This window comes from Hyaena hyaena, unplaced genomic scaffold (assembly GCF_003009895.1).
Source record: "Hyaena hyaena isolate Hyena2069 unplaced genomic scaffold, ASM300989v1 scaffold_236, whole genome shotgun sequence".
NCBI lineage: Eukaryota > Metazoa > Chordata > Mammalia > Carnivora > Hyaenidae > Hyaena > Hyaena hyaena.
In genome coordinates, this window is record NW_024080868.1 from 2140133 (window position 1) to 2160868 (window position 20736).

A 20736-nucleotide genomic window follows, 5' to 3' on the forward strand; every position below is an offset into this window, starting at 1 on the left:
CAGGATTAAGGAAATCAGCATTAACATGGAAAAAAGGACATTCTTCCCTTGTCTGGCACTGATAATCTCAGTGTTTTCCTAAAGATTGGTTTGCTCTGTGGACTGCGCTCAGCTTTGTTGTAGCCATTCTCAGATCAGCGAAGCAAAATATTCCCTTTCTTCTTTTCCTACAAATATTTCAAGAAAAGGTACCCAGTGATTTGTACAATTGACAACTGTAACCATTGCTCCAGGGCAGATTGAGAAAAACTCATATTCTCTCTAACATAGCCCAGAAGTGCTTGTTCATCTACCTTATGGCAGAGGCATGTGTTTTCATTGCTGCTCTGTGATCTAATTCAGAGGAGAGATAGCTGCTGCATTTTCAATTGATATATAAAAATAGCTGGTTGCACTAGACACTGTCTGACGTCAATGAAATCATTAAAAAGCAGTGACCAGTCTGCAGAATGTCTCTGACTGCGGCTCAGTGTGCAGTTACTTAAGCCATGTCATTTTTTTCTTTTGACAGACAGCTATCTTTTCTTATTGTAAGATAATTTTCATCCATCATTTAGCTAGTATGTGGTTAAAGCTCAAGTTCTTTCTACTACACCGTGGCACAAAATCTTATGTAAACGCACACCCGTGGATTAACTATTATTGTATTGGTTTCCAACCCTCTGGATTTTGTGCTGAAACTTTTGAAGGTGACCGATGCAGGAAGCCACTAGACAGTAACCAATATGGTGCGGAGGACACTTACAAATCCTTTCCAAAAAACAGAGTTAATACTGAGAACCAGATATGAACACCACAATGCCAGATGGGATCTGGCTCAGGAGTTTTCCCAAATCTGCTATCCTGTAAGAAGTTCTGCTATCTTTTCCTCCAATACGGAGTCCCTTCCCCACTCCTCACTATTGAGCTAAATTCTACCGTCCTGCAAATCACCTTGCAGTCTTGCCGAACCACTCTGGCATCATATTCTTTTTCCCTTCCTGATCAAACTACTCCATCCCATAAGTTAGTTAAAACTTTCATCGAAGTCTCTCTGTTTTTCACTTTCACAGAATGCTCTCCTGACTCCTGTCTATCTTTGCTCCATCTTTCACCATACTCCAGGGCAGTTCTTCTAAAATACCAATCTGATTATGTTAGCTCCTTGTTTAACAAACTATGTCTCCCTCTGTGAGAGCTCCCCATACTTCATCCCTTTTAACCAGACCAGCTTATTCATGTCACAGGCAGAGGCCTATTAAATGAATTTGTTGTTCCCTAAATCTTGGGGCTCTTTATTTTACTTTATCTTTGCCTTTTTGTTTTCAACCCATTCCTGCAAACATTTACCTTGTAGTATTATTCATCTACAGTGCTGAACCCTCATACTTGACATATTTGGCTTTCTTAATGTTGAGCAGTTTCTTGTCTTTTGAACTTGATGTGTAACAGTGCTATGACTACTCAGGTAACCATTCTACAGGACCAATATCCAGACTAGGTCCCATGTGGAGCATGGCTCACTTCTCTCTTGGGAATCGATCAGATGATCCTTCATTACCTGCAGGATGAAACTCATGGCACAGTACATAAAACCCTAACCCGCCATTCCAGACTCTTCTTCCACCGGTTCCTACCATACACCTGTATATCAGTCAGTGGGCCCACCATAACCTTTCATTCTTCTGTTTCTTTTGCCAAACTATGTCTTATACTTATAAAGGCCTTCCACCATTTTCAGTTTGGCACATTCATTTTTTAAAAAAAAATCAAATTTAAATATCATTACCTCAACCAATTTAATTGATCCTATTTAAATATTCCTGTGGAATTTCCCATGGGCACACATATTTATTTTGAGTACTTTTGTTTTGTAGCTTTTTGATGGTTATCTGTTTTATCCCTAAAACTTTACTTTCTTCAATGAAAGAAGTTAATATTTTATTCTTCACTATATCTTGAGATATAGATACAACACAGAGTCTATCAAATGATGATTCCTCAACAAGTGTTTATTGACTGAACAAATAATCTACACCATATGTTTGAACATATTTAAAAAATTTTTTGTTTCTTGTCTAATAATTAAATGTCTTTCATCTATGAATTATTATCTTTAATTATAAGCATGATGTATAGCAAGTTTTGCATACCCTATATACCACCTAGGTCACTGTTGAGAACTTATCTTTGATGAACTATATTCTCTTTCTTGATATTAGCCTCTGGTTTCTGTTTAATCTACAAAATTTTCATCTATGAATGTTTTTCATTCATGAAATTTTAGTCTTTTCCACAACTTAAGGCAAAAATTTCTAGGCAATGTTACTTTCCCATCTTCATTACCATTTGTTGATGGCTCAGATCCTATCCCCGAAACAGAACTGAACTGAACAGAACTGCAGCAAGGAAGCCACTTAGATGATGAAAGAGAAAGGCTGGTTAGCTCAGTTAATTTGAGGGTCCACATGGGAGAATACTTGTCACAAAGGGTATCTGTTACTGGTTTCTCCTTTATGCATATCTGTGTCCTGCTGGCATCATGCAATACAACCTAAACAATTGAGAAGGAGCCTTGTTTCAATCTAGGCTCTGTACCTAAATAGATTTGGAGACATTCAGTTTGTTCTCAAATTTGTATCTTCATTCAGTTTACCCAGCAGCCTACTTAAGAGCTCCTCCTCATCATACAAATATCTAAAATTCATTATGTTCAAAGTTTGAACAATAGTGCACCTTTCCAAATGTGTGTATCCTTGGATTTCTTCCATTTTTAAAATTAGTACAATTTCTTGATTTTCTCAAGTTAGGAACATGGAAGTAATATCAGATCCTCTTTCTTTTTGACCCCCATATTGAGTTAAACATTAATTCTTATGTCTTCAAGCCCACCTACTTTTCTCCACCTCTATTGTCCTTATTCTAGCTCAAACCATCATCATCTCTCTCCTGAATTCCTGCAAAATATTTTTATTTGGTCCTTCCAATTTATTCTTTACATAGCATCCAGAGAAATCTTATAAGAAACAAATATGACTAGTTCCCTCTCTTGCTTAAAGAATTTTAACAGCTTCAGATTGCCTTCAAAATACAGTCCAGGGGCACCTGAATGGCTCAGTTGGTTAAGTGTTGGACTCTTGATGTCAGCTCAGGTCATGAGTTCATGGTTCAAGAGATGGAACCCTGCATGTGTGCTGACAAGGCAGAGACTCTTGAGATTTCCCTCTCTCTATCTCTCCCCTGCTTGCATGCAAAATAAATAAGCATTTAAAAACGTAAAATAAAAAAATTAATACAGTACAGAGCGCTTCTCACAGTCCACAAGACCTTGAATAACCTTTTTAGCTGCGTCTCAAGCTCCTCCCTCCTCAATCCTGAAGAGCATTAGTGGAATTCCTCCTGATATCTGAGCATTGCATGCTTCCACTTATACTGCTCCTCATACTTTCCCTGACCCCTCCCCTCTCTTCAGCTAGTAGGCACCTACTTGTCCTTTTGAACTCAATTAAAGTATCACTTCTTCTAGGAACCTGTTATGATTTCCAAAGTAAGCCAGGTGATTTTTTGTGTGTGTGTCCAATTTCTCATAACTCATTGTTTTCACTTCGTATATCGTATTACATTTCTGATTATGTAACTATTTGTCTGATAACTGGTTTTAGCTCTCCCTCCTATAATGTAAATTTATTCCATGAGAACAAGTATGTTTATATTTTGTTCACCTCTGTATCTACAGGATATAGGAGAATGCCTGAAAAATAGGAGTTTTTAATTAAAATGTTAAGTCAATCAATACATGCATATCTCTTCCTTATAAGAGTTCCATTATTTTTGAAATATTTATTTATTTATTTTTGAGAGAGAGAGAGCAAGCAAGGAAAGGGCAGAGAGAGAAAGGGAGATATAGAATCTGAAGCAGGCTCCAGACTCCGAGCTGTCAGCTCAGAACCCACAAACTGTAAGATCATGACCTGAGCCAAAGTTGGACACTCAACTGACTAAGCCACCCAGGTATCCCAAGAGTTCAATTATTTATTGAGATCCTGAATCTTAATTTAGACTTCGCAATACAGTTAATATCTCTGAGGGTGAACTGATAAAGACAGGTGAAACATTGGCTCACACATCGTTCTTTTTGGCAAAATTGCCTTCATTTTAACTGCCTTGGAAAGAGACGGTTCAGCATGTACAGGAAGATAGCAGGCTCTATCATGGATGTCTCAAGACAAGACACCTTGTGATTCTGGGCTGTGTTAGTTAATTGCCTAGGTTGGCACATCATGGAGGACTCAGACTTTGTTCTTTCCTTTAAGTGTTTCATTACATATATGTTTACGTCTTGTTGGCTCAAATGCATTTATTGTAACTCTGTTGCTATTGGCAAGTATTTTAGATCCTTGGGAATAAAATAGTCTTTCCAAAGAACATGAGGTTGGGAGTCAAGGAATACTGGGTGCAAATCCTACTTACAAAGTTTACAATGCTTTGAACATTATTAGCCTTTGAGAGATCCTGCTTCTTCTACTTCATGGCTCTCAAGGTTGAAATAAATAATGTGTATAAAATGCCTGGTGGATCACAAAAGCTGGATAAATGTTAGTTTTCTCTTCCCACAAAACCATCCCTTGATTTTCTTTTTTCCCCCCTTACCCCAACTCCTTTGTCATAATCTTCCTGCTTTGTGAGACTCTTCACCATTTTCTTTAATTTTCAGGGTCCTGGCTGGCTAAAATACTGGCTTGAAGATTCTTCAGAATTTTGTAACTTAGGGGAAGTTAAGCTTCCCTTAAACATATTATTAACTAGTGAAAAATTCTATTTCTCTATTTTTACTGATGAAGTATGTGTTTCCACTGACTGAAATGTTTAGAATCTTTCATCAGTATGCTACCTGTCCATTGCTAATCAGTTTTTAGTTGGATATTCTAAGGTTAGATTAGCTGAGTTCATCTAGAATTTTATTGGATTGGTATAGTGCTATAATTGTAAAGTACATGACAGAGAAAAGATGGGTAAATATAATCCTAGCGAAAAGTTATGAGATCTGTGGTAAAAGGGTATTGGTAAAAATAATCCTTTGGTCATTATTACATAAACTTGAATAGGTCATTTAAAACCTCAGTTTTTTGGGGGGAACCTGGGTGTTTCAGTCGGTTAAGTTTCCAACTTGAGTTCAGGTTATGCAATCAGGTTATGATTGCATGGTTTGTGAGTTTGAAATCCACATTGAGTTCTGTGCTGATGGTTCAGAACCTGGAGCCTGCTTTAGATACTATGTCTCCCTCTCTCTCTGCCCTTTCCCCACTTGTGTTCTCTCTCTCTCTCTCTCTCCCCCCCCTCTCAAATATAATTGTGTAAAATTAAAAAAAAATCCCTCAGTTTCTTTATTTACAAAATCAGATACTTCTCAGATAGTTTTTATGAGTATTGACAGACATAATACATGTGTAAAATTTACTTTAAGAAGAAAGCATTCTAAATGTTACAATTTATTTTTTTTATAAGACAAGGCAAAATGTAGTTCCCAATCCAGACATGGAAAAGAAGGTCTATGTATCTAAAAAATATGTATAATGAAGGATAGCCAAATGGAAGCAGATCAAAAGGAAGGAGAACAATATTTGTTCTTAGAATTTCCTGGGGCATAGAAATTCTAACTCATACTTCTCTGGTAGATGCGCTAGAGGAAAGGAAGAAAACTTTGGATTCATCATGCCTTATCAAAATATCCAGAATCCCCTAGATGCCAACCAGAGAAAGTTGGTTCATCTTTTTCTCAACAAGTCATTGCAAGCAAGAAAAGAAGTTCTGCCTGACTCCTCACCCACAAAACGAATCGGGTATCTATTGAACCATTGAGATGGGACATCAAGTTAGATTAGTTGTTGCTAAATATGTTTTAAGCGATAAAAACAGAGACCCTGTTTTGCCCCATCCCAAGTGGCCCAGAGAAAATAGAGGATTTGAGTGGGCAGAGCTGTTTACCTTACCAGGTTCTGCTCACTATGAAACCCCTCCCTGAATTCTACTTTGGCTACCATTTGGCATTGGTGATTGGGGTAGGGGAGATGGGAATAGGTAGTTTAGAATGAAAGAAACTTAGAATTCTCAAACAGAAAGGGTGATATATGACTATTTCATGTTCTCTCCTCTCTCTCCTTACCTTCAACACCTACTCACCCACACTTACTCTCAGCCGATGAATTTGCTTTCAATTTTACTGAATACATGGTGGCAATCACAGGAGAAGGTCTACAAGGTTCCACATTACATCCATTCAGTGACCAGCACCTGTGCCCTTATATTTTGTCTTCCCTCTGGCTACTGCAGAGGAGGTGTCTGTGTTCCTAGTAAGGACAACCTTTTCAATTGTCCATCAGAATCTATTCTCACATTCTCATGGCTATTTCCCCAGTAATACTCCTCTCCTGCATCATTGATTTTCCCTCCTGGTGGAGCTTCTTTATTGTTGGTTCTTTATTATTCCAATAAAAACACTGTTGTCAACAAGTTTCAGATGCTAAGTCAAATATCAAAAGTTTGATATTTGATCAATATCAACGCTCATCTTGGTTTATTTTCAACAGTATTAAACACAATAGATCATGTATTTCTTTTCTCTCATCTTATTCTCTTCTTTCTGAAATGCGTTATTTTTTTAAAAGTGGACACCACTCTCTCTTGGTTTTCATCATTCTCATTGACCACTCCTCAGTCTTCTTTGTGGATTCCTCTATGTCCCTCACTTTAATGTTGGAGTGTTGGGGGGGGTATTAGTCTCTGCACCCTTCTTTTCTCTGTTTATACTCATATTCATGGTAATCTTATTCAAACTCATGTCTTTAAATCTTAACAATACTTTGGTGATTACCGTTCTGAACTTGAAACATAAACCCTTAAAATCCAGACATATATGAAACTGTTTTGTTGACATTTGCACTTTGAGTTTAATGGGTTTATTAAATTTAGCATGTCCCAAACTAAACTCTTGAGCTTTCTTCCCACACCTGCTCTTTCCTTGTCTTCTTCCTTACATCTTACATCAAATAAAGTTTCATCAGAGTCATATTACTTCCTCTTCCCTTCTCATTCTATAAATAAAATCTTGATATATTTACCTTCAAAATATAACTAGAATCCACCACATCTCTTCACCTCTGCTGCTATTGGCCCAAACCACCATCTCTTACCAAAATTGTTATGGAAGACTTGTAACTGTTTTTTCATGTCTACCTTTGTTCCCTTCAGTCTCTTGTTAACAGAGTGATCATAGTAATCTGGTTAAACCGTAAGTCAGATCATGTCAATAACTTCCTTCTTCAGGCAGAACCAATGCCAGAGGTCTTCAGTGTCTATAAGATCTTACATGATTGGTCCTCAATTACCTCTCTGACTTAGTTTCCTTTTATTCTTCCCTTTGTTCCATCTGGCCTTACCACGATGGCCTTCTTGCTGTTCTTTAAAGTGTCAGGACTTTGCACTTCTTCTTCGTTTTTTGTCTTAGATCAGGCGACCCAGAAACAGAGGCATAGAGCATATGTGATATTTTCAGGGAGTCCAAGACCAGGGAAGAGAAGAAAGATGCAGAAAAGAAGGGGGAACCAATGCAAGAACATATTGAGCTACCTTCCATTTAGTGCAATTAGTTGTTTGATTCAGTAGACTGCACTCTTAAGCAGCACTTTTCCTCAGGAACGTTAAGGGGGAAAGAATTTATCCACACGTTCATCTTTTGCATTGGTTAAAGTTTATCCACATGGGCATTAATTCCCCTGCACTTCCAACTTGTGCAAGTGTGGGTTTAAGTGCCCAGGGGTCTGCAGCAGTATCAACAAAAAGTCCTGGGGCATAAGGAAAGAAATTATATCCATCAGAGTCCACATAAAACTGGAACAAGACACAGAGGAGGCCAAGAGGGTCTCAGGGATGCATGAGATGTCTGATAAACTCTGCTTGGAGTGTTCTTCTCAAGATGTTGACACGGCTCACTTTATCTTTGAACAAAGATAAAAGGTGCCACCTTCTCAATAAGATTTTTCCTCAACTTCCCACTTAAAACTGTAGTCATCTATGTGTGACCCAACACCCCTTTCCTGCTTTGTTTTTTCCCTGTATTACTTCTAATATACCCTAAAACTACTTGTTTATTTTTGTATTCAGTCTTCCATGCTCATTCTGTGCTCTAGGACAGCTGTGAGTTTTGTCTGTTTTGTTCATTGTTGTACCACAAGCCTAGCACATAATACATATTCAACAAGTGGTGAATGACTTACTTATAAAAGTTCCTCACTGGTATTGTGGGCTTTCACAATACATTTGAATTAAATATATGAAACATTCTCATCAATGTATAGATTATCTGTTTATTTTGTCAAATAATAAAATATTTTAAGCATTCAAAGACAGGATAGAGTAGTTCCTAGGTAGGTTCTCAAGCAAGTTACTGAAGGAGATGCTTCATTAATATCCACTGATCTACAGGATGTATGTTTGCTCAGCTTCTTTACTCTTGTAAGTTGTCTTTAAATAGTTTTCTTTACTGATCTATTCCATTAAATCTCTATGGAAATAATTGCAAGAATTGGTGATAAGCTCATTCTTTGCTTCACCTTCCCCTGGATATTAACAGTGAATCCCTGTGAGTCAGACAGAGATAACAGAAGAAGACTGATGAACACAAGGTTCTGAGTAAAATGGAATGTGGAAACAAGAAGGTGAAGTGGAAAAAATCACTACAGTTAGTTCCTATAAGTATACATAATAAGCATCATAAGTTATTATGTATGTTAATAAAAAATAATCATTACTGATCTGCTTAATCTGGTCTAACTCTGCAAGAAGCAATAATGTTCTCTGCCCTTACAATTGAAGGGGGAAAAAACCCGAATAGTTAGTACCAATGGTACAACTATTTTATAATTGTTTTTTTTTAACAGTAGTATTATTTTCTTCTGGAGGCTATCTGGGGGCCTGATGAGTCATTGATGCCTGCATCTATATCTTGTTTCAACCATTTATTAGTTTATGAAAGCTTGGGAGAGTTATTAAACTCAAAGTCTTATTTTCTTTAAATAAAGAAAATAGAGATGATAATACTTAAATTCCAGTGTCAATATCTGACAATTAAATAAGATGAGATAAAGAAAGTACTAGTCCATAAAAGATGTTTAATACAGTCTAGATCCTCCTAGTGTTAACAGTTATCAAGAAACAACAATGTAGTCATAAAGAGTTTTTAAAAAAAGCATGAAGTGAGAAATAAATAATTTAAAGTAAATATAACACTAATTAGCCTTTTGAATTAAAAATAATAATTTTATGTAATGATGATTTCAATTTTATTCACATTAAAGATAAAAAGCGTTGTAACTTGCCCAGTATTGAAGATCACTATGTTGAAATGTCACAATAGGACACATCAGATTTTTGGCCTCCAGTATTATGGTGTTTTCTTAGCACTTGTAGAATTTAGAGAAACTTTCTCTTCCCTATAAAAGTTTGCAGTCTATATTTCATTAAGCAATGAAAGTCTGCCAGAAGTTAGCAGTCTAGACTATTTCACTAGGCCATGGAGAGATCATTAAATTCAGTTTGCAAACTAAGGAAGTTGATGTCCAGATGTAGCAGTTATGAATTTATAGCTCAATATCAACACTTAATTGCCTGTGTTGTGAAAATATATCTGGGTCCTTTAAATAGATTTCCTTTGTCAGCTGGCACAATGTTAAGTTTTAGGAGTAGAGCACATTGGAAGGGAATTCTTCCTGGGTTTCTGGATCTAATTCCAACATATGTATTGGCAGGGCCTCCTATACAACATCAAGCACTTCTTGGACACCAATAAGGTACCTAAGAATTAATGTCAATTCGACTCAATTCTAACACTATTTACCTAGAAATAGCATCAGGTTCCACAGGCTGAACATTCATCTTACAAAAACTGTCATCTTCCATACTCAGAGGAAGTTCATGTTGTTAGCAGTACTTCTGTTCAACTGGCTACAAATCACAAGTTTCCAAGACCCCATCCTTGGGTTCAATTCATTTGCTAGAGCCACCCACAGAACTCAGAAAAACATTTTATTTCCTAGATTACTGGTTTATTATAAAAGGACATAACACAGGAACAGCTAGATGGAAGTGGTACATAGAGTAAGGCATGGGGAAAAGGCACAGGAGCTACCGTATTCTCTCCAAGCTGGAGGAGGCTTCATTACAAGGCACAATTGATTAAATCTTTGGCCATTGGTGACTGATTAAACCTCTGGTCTTTCTCTCCTCCCTGGAGGTCTGGGGGTGGGATTGAAAGTTCTCACCCCCTCAATGTGATTGGCTCCATTGGCCAACAGCCCCCATTCCTAGGTGGGATCCAAAAGTCACCACATTAACATAACAAAGGACACCTTTATCAACACTTAGGAAATTTCAAGGTTTTGGGAGCTGTGTGCCAAGAATTGTGGATGAAAACTAAATACTGTATATATTTCTTGTCAGTCACAATATCACAGGATCTGAAGGAAAGACTTATTGCCTTCCTGGTCCCAGTTTGTACCTCTTGCCAGCCTTCTGCCAAATGATTGCTCTAATGTTGGGTTCCTGCATTGTTTGGCTTCTCTGATACTGTGTTCCTTCAGTGCACGATGCTCAGAAATACCCATTGGCCAGCAGCTTTCCAAAGGATGGCTCTGCGGCAGAGATATTGGTGGGGCACACCCCTGTCCGTGGTTTCCCCTGCACCCACCTGAGCAACATGCAATGAGTTCTGAGGCATAACACCTCCCTCTGGATGGCTTTCTCCAGAGGGCGGAGTGCCATTAAGTTCCAGTGACACAGCAATGCCCAATAAAATACAATCTTACTCATAGGGCCTCTTTTTCTGGATGTTCTTTCTCAGATCTAGAGTTTGAGAGTGCTTCTTGCTTCTGCTTTTTCTATACTCTTTAGAGTTCTAGTCTTCCTTACTGAATGCTAGGCAATACTCTATCACATCAATCTCCAGTTATAGTTAATCATTATTTATGTTCATCTTTCCCTGTTCAAATGACTATATAGTTTCTGTTTCCTTGTTTGTTCCTCACGGACACATCAGAGTTTACTATTATCTATATGGGACCACAAGACAACAAATCTGTTCTATCTAGATGCTGTTCTGTAAACCTCATAACACAAATTTATTATACCTCTTGAAGGGCAACCAAAAATGATAAATAAAAAAGGATAGAAGGATTATTAATCATGTAGTCATTCTACTTGAGAAGACATCTACAGAAAAATGTAACACACCTGCCAGTAGCATAGTTTTGACTTTTCCCGTAAGCAGCCATCTCCCATCTGACTCCATTCTCATTTGTATGGTGCTTGATTGGGAAAGTGACTTCAGTCCCAACTCAGACCAGTCAGACTCCATTCTGCTTTTTTGGTTGAAATTACTGGGAAAAAGAAGTGCCATCTGGTCATCTTGACTCAGTGTAGAAAACCCTACTTAAATATAGTCAATACAGAGGAAAGTAAAACTGAGATATGGAGAAAATTCAAGCCCTCGCGATACTGTGTGAGATCCCAGATCCAGTGAGTCCCAAATTGCTTCTGTTTCAGTTTTGATTAGGCTGAGAAGTAGCCTCCTCTTTTGGGGGCGGGGGGGCTTAAATTAATTTCAGTTGGATTTCTACCACAAACTGAGAAGGTAAGAATTAGCTTGGACTGAGAAAGTAAAATCTGCCTGGCCATTCATCAGACTGGAATAACAGGCAGAGATAAAGCCAGCTTGTCAAAGTGAACAGGAAACGCCAAGGACATACCACAGCTCTAAAGTGTCCTAAGAACACCCTTCTTGAGTGACTATGGCTATTTGGAATTCTATCAGTAAGAATGAGACATCCCAGTCTTGCATGCAGGAGCTAAGTCACTCTGATACAGGAAAACAGCCTCTACTCACAACCCAGGAGCAGAGCTTTGGAGAAGGGGTTTTCTCACATAGATATCTTCCTTGTAGGGACAAAAGAAATAGGACACTGGATCCACTTTGTAGTCCAGATTCTTTACATAGCCTTATTTTTGGTTTGAGTGTATTAGAATAGTGTTGTGTTGAAAGTCTGTCCAAATTCCACCCTTTAAAAGAACTCTGTAACAACTCTCTGTTTTCCTTTGTTTGGTGAGATGATCCACGTTTCGTCTTCTGTGTGGTCTCTCTGGTTTCAATGGGCAAATAAAGATGATTTATTAAGCTCACTAAACAGGTAAAACTGACTTGTTAGACCAGTAACAAGTAGTTACTGGTGGTTTCAGACTGGCTAGGTTTAGGAATCAAAAGGGTTTTAATTGTTATGGCCTTTTTTTTTTTTCTATAATAATGCCTCCACTCAAATTGATTTTAAAATTAAAGATCTGGTCAGGGCATGTGGGTGGCTCAGCTAGTTGAGTGTTTGACTATTGATTTCAGCTCAGGTCATGCTCCCAGGGTCATGCTCATCTAGGGCTCCATGCTGAGTGTGAACACTGCTTAAGATTTGTGCTCTCTCTCTCTCTCTCTCAAAATAATAAATAAATAAATAAATAAATAAATAAATAAATAAATAAATATCTGGTCATTTATTCCTCCCCAAAGTAAATATCATAGAAAAGTCAAGGCTTCAAAGCAGTTGTGTTAACGTTGAGTTCCGAGGCAGTTACTCAAGGTGGGATGCCTACATCAGTGACGTCAGCATCATTTGGGAGCTGTTTGAAAGGCAGGATCTGGGGCCCCATCTCTGACTTGCTAAACCAGAATCTGCATTTTTTAAGATTCTGGTAATTGTATGCACAATTAAGTTTGAGAATTGCAACAGGGAATTCTGGGTGTTTTCATAGAGCTTCCCAGGAAAACTCACAGGTGGGGAAGGGGGACATGAGTCTGTTAGACTTTCCCTTATGCAAGTCATCCTGTGATATATTATTTTGTGAGTTTTACTTTTTTTCTTTCATAGTTTGTCAAGTAAGAACACCCAGTGCTCATCCCAACAAGCGCCCTCCTCCATGCCCATCACCCCCCTTTTACTCTCCCCCACCCCCATCAGTCCTGTTTGTTCTCAGCATTCAAGAATCTCTCATGGTTTGCCTCCCGCCCTCTCCCCAGCTATTTTTCCCCTTCTTCTCCCCATGATCCTCCATTAAGTTCCTCCTAATCGACCTATACGTGCAAACATATGGTATCTGTCCTTCTCTGCCAGACTTATTTCGCTCAGCATAACACCCTCAAGTTCCATCCACATTGCTGCAAATGGCCAGATTTCATTCTTTCTCATTGCCATGTACTATTCCATTGTATAGATAAACCACATCTTCTTGATCCATTTGTCCAGTGATGGACACTTAGGCTCTTTCCATGTTTGGTTATTGTTGAAAGTGCTGCTATGAACATTGGGGTACATATGCTCCTATGCATCAACACTCCTGTATCCCTTGGGTAAATTCCTAGCAGTGCTATTGGTAGGTCATAGGGGAGTTCTACTGTTAATTTTTTGAGGAACCTCCATACTGTTTTCCAGAGGGGCTGCACCAGTTTACATTCCCACCAGCAGTGTAGGAGGGTGCCCATTTCTCCACATCCTTGTCAGCATCTATAGTCTCCTTATTTATTCATTTTAGCCACTCTGTCCAGCATGAGGTGGTACCTCAGTGTGGTTTTGATCTGCATTTCCCTGATGAGGAGGGATGCTGAGTATCATTTCATGTGTCTATTGGAAGTGTCTGTTCATGTCTTCTGCCCATTTCTTCACTGGATTATTTGTTTTTTGGGTGTGGAGTTTGGTGAGTTCCTTATAGATTTTGGATACTAGTCCTTTATCTGATATGTCATTTGCAACTATCTTTCCCCATTCCCTCAGTTGCCTATTAGTTTTATTGATTGTTTCCCTTGCTGTGCAGAAGCTTTTATCTTGATAAGGTCCCAATAGTTCATTTTTGCTCTTGATTCCCTTGCCTTTGGGGATGTGTCAAGTAAGAAGTTGCTGCAGTTGAGGTCAAGGCGGTTGTTTTCTGCTTTCCCCTCTAGGGTTTTGATAGTTTCCTGTCTCACATTCAGGTCCTTTATCCATTTTAAGTTTATTTTTGTGTATGGTGTGAGACAGTGACCCAGTTTCATTCTTCTGCATGTTGCTGCCCAGTTCTCCCAGCACCATCTGTTAAAGAGTCTGTCTTTTTTCCATTGGATACTCTTTCCTGCTTTGTCAAAGATTAATTGGCCATACATTTGTGGGTCCAATTCTGAGTTCTCTATTCTGTTCCATTGGTCTATGTGTCTGTTTTGGTGAATTTTACTTTTTACTTTTCTGTGAATGCTTCTTTAAAGTAAGAAACGTTTGAAAACCACCACTTTAAGTCCTTTTAATACGTCATTGTGAATCAGCTCATCAGATTGTGAGGGAATAGGTTTTATTTGTAGTGGATAAAGGAAGGAGGAACCTGACTAAAAAGAAGCTAGGAACCTGAACATTAAAGTCCTCTACCCAATTTTGTCATTTGCCCATTGTATGGAGATGGCTGCTCGCCAGAGCTCTGGCTCTTTTAAGGTACATGCATCTGGAGTCTTCGAATGGGTCTAAATAACAGAAATGGAGGATGGATCTGTCAGAAGCCCATGTGATTAAGAATGAAGAAACCTCCTAGGATAATTTCTTGAGAGAAAGTGAAGCCATGAAGATTAATTTGCCCAGGGAGAAAGCCTTGGTACTCAGAAGGGAGTAGTGACTTTGAGAACACCATGGTGGCTGTCACTGGAATTAATTTCTGTCCTAAGCCCATACATAACAGAGAGCAGGTGGGGTGGAAAGGGAGAAAGGAAAACTGAGAGAGAGAGAAAGAGAGAGAGAAACTGATTTTGGGTAATTATCAGGATAATAGAGACCCTCTATTAGAATGGAACATAAAGGGAGGAGAAGCATTTCACATCTACCTTCAGTCAGCCATGATTGCTCGCTCCTTTGGCACCTGAGGGCTTTACTGGAGAAGCAGTGCCAACCCAGCAGATTCTTGGGTCTTTGGGAAAAGAGGCAAAGATTGGAGGCCTCATTCCAAAATGGGGAAGTAACAACAGCCAGCAGCTGAAAGTTGTGGCGTTTTTTATTAAGTACACAGGAAACATTTTTTGGGAACTCAGGAAAGTGTGGGGAGGGGCATAGTCTTCCAAAAGGGTGTGTGAGCAGAGGTCTTGTATAGAAGCAGGAGTCTGTGGTATTCTAGATAATGTATCCATGGAACTTCCCTTGAATCTACAAGCAGAAGAAGAATGGAAAATTTTGCAAGAGATTTTGTTGAAATTCAAAATGTAATCCCCTCCCTCACCCTTTCTCAGCTCTTTTTAAATAGATGCGTCATAAGCCCATTCCCTTGGGTAAATATTCTTTGCAAAGACTCAGTTGACTTTATAGCTAAGAGAAGAGGTTTTTCTGTCCTTGGAGAGAGCACTAGACAGTATACTTTCTCTTAAATTCCTCCAACTTTTCTAGTATTTCCCTAAGGAGAAAGAAGAGGTAGAGAATACTGCCTTGTATTTTTTTGAACCCTCCTCACCACCAAACGGTGCTCAGCATGTGCATGGCCTTTATCGAGCACTTGTCTACCATCTGATTGGGTCACATCTAGTCACAATGTAATTTCATGGTTTCCAAACATGTTTTAATAACTGCCATGCCCTGGGAATACAGAAATTGCTAAGATGTGCCTCTTAAGATGTGCCTCTGTCTTTAAGTCAAAGATTCATAATCCTATAGTATGAGAAAAGGATTATTGGTTCTATATTAATATTTTCTGCCTTTTCCACATGCTAAAATAAAAACCATTCTGCAGACACATATTTTCCCAAAAAACGAAAGAGCAGTTTAATAATAGCTGAGGACTTGTACTGAGGCAAAAGATTTCCTCTTAATCATTTTTCAGTAAAACCCCAGGTGGTCAAGTTTACACATTTCTATGAGAGAAAAAGTATGAGGGGAGAATAAGTGTTGTGCCAGGGAGTTTTTCTGGAACTGCCGGCATTGGCATTCCTCACCACCCTCCTTTCTCTGTCACTTAGGGTGCTAAATCCAACTTTCTAGAATTCAGTGTAGTTTTAATGTGGTTCACCTTTACTTAATACATGAATACTTCTATCCACTAAACTGAAGGATGAATATGGTAGAAGGTACCAGTTACATTTAGGTTTGCTTCTTGTACCTGATTCCGGTGCAGCCTTTATTATGGCTTATTACCAACGACTATGTCGAGGCACATGTTGACAGACCCAATGCTGAAACCATCCATTACAGTATTAGTAAACCAAGGGCTGACTTTATACTTAAAAAGAAGTATTTCTTCCAATTCCAGATGATGTTTTCACTCCTTTGATCTAGGAAGCATCACCTTTTTTTTTTTTTACCCTGTGTGGAAGAGACATTTTATGGGGTCTGCTTCGCTTTATGAGGCCAGCCTCTCCTGGTGAGAAAAAATTTCATCTGAAGTCCTGGAGGCAAGCAAAGGATGGAGAAGAGATGGAGCCTCTGTTTTTGCCATTTTCGAGCCACGGGTAGAATGTATGCACACTGTCCTGTGCATGATGACAGTGAATGTGGCAGAGAGAGGAGGGGAAATCCACTTTTCAATAATACATGGCCCTGACCAAACAATTTCCAATTATGTTTATTGCAGAAACTGTCCTTATCTTCTTAGGCTTTTAGGAACAACTGTGTTCAAACAGTTTTACTATCTGGGAACATGACTTTGAAAAGGCCATTGAAAATAAATGTATGTTTGTTTGGTGTTTATTTGTTAGGGGACAAAATGATGCCACCTGTTAGCTTTGGTGAGAAAGTACCAAAGATGGCTTCATCCATTTTCCTAAGGAACATTTTAGAAATGTTTTGCAGTGCTTAGCAGGGAGCCTACCATACAGCAGGTCTTTGGCAAATTTTTGCTGAATAACTAAATGAATAATGACTCTGATCAACTGTTGCAATATTATGTTAAGGACAAAGATATGATTGTGTGGAGTATTTTCTGCAGATAGGCACTGCTTCACAAATGTAGAAATCATCACAGGTTTATAAATAGAACTCACCAATGTATAAGCAGAAATTTGAGGCACACCTATATTCAAGTGCAATCCCCAAAATAATCTTGGACCACGTGTTGTTTTGTTTTGTTTTGCTCGGTTGTCTTTAAAATACTGTTACAATGCTTAAACTTTGTTTTAGGGCTGATTTGAACACAAACACATAGGGTTTGTTTGTGAAACCCTTTGATGAAATACAGAGTCATTTCCTTTTTGAAATAGGGTTTCATGCATTGGGCATAGTGAAGGTTGAGCAAAAGTAGCTTTCCTTCACCTTAAGCTTTTAACCTCAAGATGGTATCTTATAATACTACTACTAAATTAACACAATATTGCCATATTGATATTGGTCTTCTTTGTGGTAATATCAGAAGCTCAGAGTATTAGATTTGGAGATACCTAACTTTGATGTAATGGCAGTACTCATGGCATTGCCTTTATTAGTGGAGAATATATCATTTCACAGAGGAAATCCTTATATGATGATTCATATTTTTAAAAGAGAATTGTATTTTCTCAGACTCTGAGTCATGTTCTGTTTAAGAGGTATACTTTTGGACTTATAATGCAGCACTGACGAATATGAAATAAAAAAAATAAAGATAACTGGTACCAGCACTTTATTAGACATTTCACTGGATACAAAGAAACTTTTTTTACATTAAGAACAACAATCTTATCCAAAAGATTCACATTTGCTGAACAGAACAGTGATAGGCATGTATTTTCTTTACACCACATTTATTAAAGTATCAATGACCAGATCCTAAAAAGAGAAGGCACAGATCTGTCTCCCTCTGGTGAATTTCTGGTGTCTAATGAAGGAAATGTCACCAGCTCTGCAAATTCCCATCCTTTAGAAATGAAGCAAATCAATGCAAATGTGTACAAGCAGGGACCATGAGATGGAGATATTATATTAAGGAATTTGGATTTTCTTGTCATTTATAAGAATGTTAAGAGAGGAGGTAGGTACCAAAAATGTTCCCAAACTCCATCCACATTCAGGCCATGTCACGGATTCACTATGGGATACAACAGTGTTTGAAAATTCTATTTTAGGAAATCCAACATAGTTCTATTCTCTGCAAACTGTTCTAGAATCTGGCTGTGTCTACTCTGGGGTGTCTTGAGTTTTCAGTTCCTCCAAAAAAGTGCTGGTTGGTATAATTTGCCTTGGCAAGTCTCCCTGTCAGGTGCAAGTTCATTGTCAAGGCCCATATTCTATAACCTGCCCAAATCCAATGCAGTCTCCTGAGGACACTATATCTATATCCCAGACATTTTTCTCTCTTTTTTCAGCAATCAAGAAGGTCCTTTCTATGTCAAATTTTCTATAATTTCATAGATGATCCATTCTAAAGTGATAAAAATAATTTGTGGTAGATTGGTAATGAGGGGGGTAATGGATTAGTTTGTTACCTCTCTGAAGAAAAAGAAATTGAATTTTAAGAGGTCCTGGTGTTGAGTTAGAAGGTGCTACAACTTCCCAGGGGCATTTTAAAAAATATATATATTTATTTATTTTTAAATGTTTATTTTTGAAAGAGAGACAGCATACACGAGGGAGGGACAGAGAGAGAGGGAGACACAGACTACAAAGCAGGCTTCAGGCTCTGAGCTGTCAGCACAGAGGCCAAGGAGGGACTTGAACCCACGAACTGTGAGATTATGACCAGAAGTCCGCTGCTTAACTGACTGAGCCACCCAGGTGTCCCTCCATGGGCATTTGTAACATGTGGTGTGTTTTTGGATGTCCTAGTTACTGGAAAATATTACTTAAAGGATTAATGAGGGAAACTTTAGATCTCGAAACAGGATGGTGAAGGGAATTCTGAATGTGGTGGCATTAATCTTATAGAGGTACTTGCTTGACTATGCCTTCTATATTTGAGTTGGTCCTTTGTAAAGCATTCATGGAACTTGTCACGGACCAACATATTCCTTCATGAAGGGTATTAGGTCTATAGATTTCCATAAGATATCTTACCATCAAGGTTTGGAGGGAGGTAGGAGCGTACCTTTTACAGGTAGCCCAACTGAAAAAGATAAAGGCAGGGTGAATAGGGTTGCCAGATTAGAAAAAAGTACAGGGCACATCCAGTTAAATTTGAACTTCAGATAAACAATGAATACATTTTTGGTATGTCTCATGAAGTGTTCTGGAAATTCTCATGCTAAAAAATGTTGTTTATCTGAAATGTGAATTTCACTGCATGTCCCGTGTTTTATCTGGTAAACATAAATATGGAAGAGAAATAATTGAAGATGGAGAAAGAGAGGAAATAAGACTGATTAATATTCCACACCCAGATACCAGACTTAAGGAATTTTACAAAGTTTTTGCTTTGAGCATGACAACTCATGCAGATCCTTGAATTAGTCATGCATTTTCTATTGCGAGTCTACATGGAGGCAGATGACAAAGGTGTGGAAGGGTGTCGTTTGCCTGTGTTTTGAGAAGGGAACAGTGTTGGAACCACCTTACATTGATGGGTCTCTTGTGACTCTCTCAGAGCCACGGCCATTCACCTTAACTGAAATCAGATCTTTAAAAAGCAAGGGATTTGAAGAAATAATTTTTCATGGAAGACTTATCCTCATAAGCAGAAGGGATCTGTGTTTGGAAGAACAACTTTTGAAGTGCACTGGTTCTGTTGCTGATGGAAACAAATGTGAATCTAATTTTTTTGCATGATAATGAAGTTAATAAATACATTGACATTTGCAACTTTTAAGAGGCTTCCAGTACTCCAAAGCTGAACTATTTGCTTGGGGGAACTCAGATAATTTCTAAAGCACATTCCTTCCATGATTTTTTTAAACAAAGGCTATTTTAAACAACAACATAATTTCTCTTCATATTTTTATCCCAGATCACAACAATGAAAAATGGCAATTAATTAAGGCTGGTCATAATGTGCCCTTTTTCTTTAGGATAAGTTTGCTTTTTGATAAGATACAATATATTAACACACAAACCACAAACAAGCACATACTCTTGACTCATACAAATATACATGTAGAACTAATACCTACTAAATCGTACCACAAATGAAATAAAAACTGCACAATTTTCAATAGACTCAATTGATACGTTTTACAAATTCTACAGAACATTTTATTGATGTCATTGGGAAAACAAACAATTGAGAGCATTATTTAAAACTGTAACACAGGAGCCACCAGTAAGTTATGGCAAATATAGCATCTATACCATTGTGTCACTGTAATCTAGTCAAAAAGACTAAAAATGCTATCAAATAAAATACTTTTAAAAACCTTGCTTAGCATATCCTGAGGGACACTGTGCATTATTTTCTGTTAGCAATTCAAAACTCAAACCCTCTACCTATGAAGTGCTCATTTGGATGAGCAGCCAAAGGTTAGAAGGTTGTATCATTGTATCTGTAAAACTAGAGAACTGGAAACTCACGTGAGCAAGCATTTCCTGAGACTTCCAACTTTCTGGTCTGGAATGCTAACAGGGGAGAATCTGAACAGGTAACCCTGGCTAAGACATGTCAGGACCTCAAAGCACTATAAAACAGCTTTAAGTCAAGATGAGTTGTTTATTTGTAATTTTGATTCAAGTCCATCTTCAATTCTCTAGCTTGAAGCATAATTGACAATGTATTTAGACTATCATTGCTCGTCATTTCTTATTTATGATGGCCTCATTTTTCACTGGTCCT